Raw genomic sequence first — 3,678 nt, 5'->3', positions numbered from 1 at the left:
GGTCGAAGTTATTCCGGAGCCCTCCACTACGGCACCTCTTTCTTCCTTTCTCCTCTCACTTCCTCTTTTATCCCTTCCCTTACGCGGTGCGGTTCAGGTGTCCGCAGATGTGTGAGACAGATACTGCGCCATTTCCTTTTCCTAAAAACCAATTTTCCAATTTTCCATCATCCCCGCACTGCGACTGCACAGCCAGCAACACGCAGCCTTCCTGGGCTCCTCCACCACGGCGGAGTTGATGGGGATCCGGCTCGGGCTGGACCTGCTGCTCACCCTCGACCCTCCGCCGCCCAAGAGTGCTCTGCTGTGCGACTCCCGCGCCGCCCTCAGCCGCCTGCAATCTAACGGCCGCGGTACCCCACAAGTGCGGGAAATTCGCTCGCGCATCGAGCGCCTCGCGCAGAGAGGTTGTGCCGTGCGTGCACAGTGGGTGCCCGGTCACTGCGGCATCGCAGGCAACAGAAGAAGCTGACGACCTCGCGACCGCTGCACACCAACTACCTGCCAGCGATCTGCCCCTTGCGCTGGAGGACGTGCGTGCGGCCATCCATGACCATCTCCGAAACCAGCACCCAGACCCACGCATCGCGGGAGGTGAGCGCATCGGCAGTGTCACCGGCTGTCGCGCACTTACACGGTCACAACTTGCAATGATCCTCCGCACGCGCATTGGCTGCGTGTGGTCCGGGGAACGACGGGTGCGTCACGGAATCGCGACGAGTGATGTGTGTGACGGATGCGGTGCAGTGGAAACACTAGAACACCTGCTCCTTCACTGTGCCGCGTTCGCCGATGCTCGTCGCGATATGGTCGCGGCCTATAGGGCGCAGGGCATACTACCAGACTCCATCAAGACGCTATTGTGGCCGCAGGGCAGTGCGCGCACTCGTGAGCGAACTTTGGTGAGCCTCTGTGCATTCCTCGAACACACGGGCTTGACGCCCCGTCTGTTCTCCGTCAGGTAGTTACACGCAGTGACCGAACGCTCCGCGAGTTCTACCTTGAACGATTAATAACTGAACACCCCACTCCAGTTGTAACCAACACAGTGCTGTGCACGTGTGTGATTTAGTTCATCTAAAATGAACTAATCACGCGCACAACCTGGACACATTTCTTATTGTGTAAATAGTTTGTACATATTACTTCTCCCCCTATCCTCTCTTGCTGTCCCCTCACCTCTTTCATTTCATTTCTTCATTCTGCCTGCTATCCTTTATTTCCGCTGCCCCAGCTCAGGTGCTTCAGTATCGATGGCAGATGCCGGGGCTAGCAAAAATCTTTTCCTTCCTTTTTGCTATTATTTTAATAAAACCACTACCACCACCAATTTTCCACCGGACCCGCCGGAGTGGCTCAGTGGTTACGGCGCTCGGCTACTGATCCGGAGTTACCATGTTCGAACCCGACCGCGGCGGCTGCGTTTTGATGGAGGCAAAACGCTAAGGCGCCCGTGTGCTGTGCGATGTCAGCGCACGTTAAGATCCCCAGGTGGTCCGAATTGTTCCGGAGCCTCCGCTACGGCACCTTTCTTCTTTCACTCCCTCCTTTATCCCTACCCTAAGCTTGCCCAGTGTGCATGAGACGCCGAGCTTAACGGCGTCTTGAAAGCGACAAAAAACGATGACGCATTTCCCGCTAAAACCGAGCGACCGCAACTGCTGCATGCTAAAGCTGCATGTCCTGGAATGCGTCATGGCGAACTCCAATCGATGAATCAGAGCAGGCTGTCTTGTACCGTGGAACCGAAGTTCGTGTTTCTATGGGCGACTTGGATTTCAATCCACAGTTCTGATTGGACCACGACGGTTATACCGCTCCTTCTCGGAATCACAGAGTAGCTGCGGATCGCCAATTGGAATTCACCATCAGTAACACGCATCTTTAACGCTAGATTACAGGCATTTCTTTGGGTGCCCACCTAAGCATATTTTAATTTTCCGCTATCATGCCACCGCTGTGGCTCAGTAGTAGGCGCTCGGCCGCTGACCCGAAAGACGCGGGAAAGGAAGTGACTGCTGCAACCATCCTGGTCGAAATAACAGCTTTGTTCGATTCACCCGTGGTTCTCTGCACCGCCGGCACCGGTTCACGGTGCGCTGCACCAATGCCCTCGGTTCACAGCGCCCCTGCACCACAGTCCGCGATTGATTTGGGTGCAGCGTGGTGTCGCTTTGGTGCAAGGAACCTTGGCACCGTCCGCGAAGGAGGTGCAGGAAAGTTGTGCACATGCCGCGGTGGCTCAGTGGTTAGGGCGCTCGACTAGTGATCCGGAGTTCCCGGGTTCGAACCCGACCGCGGCGGCTGCGTTTTTATGGAGGAAAAACGTTAGAGCGCCCGTGTGCTGTGCGATGTCAGTGCACGTTAAAGATCCCCAGGTGGTCGAAATTATTCCGGAGCCCTCCACTACGGCACCTCTTCTCCCTTTCTTCTTTCACTCCCTCCTTTATCCCTTCCCTTACGGCGCGGTTCAGGTGTCCAACGCTATATGAGACAGATACTGCGCCATTTCCTTTCCCCAAAAAACCAATTAGAATTAGACAGCTTTGAGCAGACGACGCGCAGACGACGCTACCATGCTCGTAAGTATCGAAGGTGAATTGAGGGAGGTCTTCGCTGTCGTCGACGGGTCCTGTGTCATTTTGCGAGAAAATGACGCTGAAATATACGCGATAGCAGGTAACTTTCTGTTTTTTTTTGTTGTACCTGCTAGTTGTAACAGATAGCTCATTAAGCCGTCCGTGTGCGTGCGAGTTCACACAAAACATTTTTTTTTTCAGACGGCGCAACAATGGTGTGTAGGCTGTTGGAAAAATATGGGCAGGGCGAATCGCGGTCGTTTTGTTGGCGCCGGTACCTCTGCCTGCTGCGCTAGCATGCAGGCAGATGCTGCGCTGGTTCGCCGCTGCCTGGACACTAATTCTGCTGCGGCTACGGGTATTGCGGGGTTAACGCAAAGCAGCAAGATAGCTTTTAAACTGCTTATAAAGAGCTAAACGAGCGAGGCGGGCTCTCGACGGTAATTTGTGGGCGCCCCACATAGGCGTACGTCAAAAAATATGCAGGGCCTTGAAGCGCGCCGAAAGTTATTTGAACGACTCTCTAGATAGTCTGAAGAGCCTCATGAATTCGAAATTGAAGTAGCAATTGCAACCACGCTTTTACAGTACTTCGGAATTCGGCTGCAATCGGTCCAAACAAGTGAGTTGCGGCAAAGGACAGCGCGGAGTCGCTTTCGTGGTATTCACTGCCGCAAGAGTAGAACTACTCCATAACAAGGACATATGTGCTGTCCCCGTCGTCGACCATGGCCAACTCCATGGACGACGCAAGTATCGTTATGCACGAAAGCGACCGCGCAAAGAAAAAAAAAAAAAACACGCGAGAACTGCGCCACTGAACACCTCCACAGCAAGCAGACGACAAGAGCTGCCTGCACGCGCTCGATTTAAAGTTGTCGCACACAAGGTGCGGCGCTGCTGACAAGCTGTACCTGCACCACAACCCAGGTTCTACACTGCGCTGGCACCAGCGACACTTTTCCAGGACTGGTGCCGTGAACCAGCTCTGAATCGAATAACCTTTCAACCCATGACGTCGCATCAGGTATGCAGAATAGACGTCACGTCCGGCAGTTTTTTTCTGTTTGAGCCATGTTTGAGCCGAGCCGAGCATTAC

The sequence above is a fragment of the Amblyomma americanum genome, chromosome 1 (genome assembly GCF_052857255.1).
Source record: "Amblyomma americanum isolate KBUSLIRL-KWMA chromosome 1, ASM5285725v1, whole genome shotgun sequence".
Classification (NCBI taxonomy): domain Eukaryota; kingdom Metazoa; phylum Arthropoda; class Arachnida; order Ixodida; family Ixodidae; genus Amblyomma; species Amblyomma americanum.
This window is presented reverse-complemented; position numbering follows the sequence as displayed.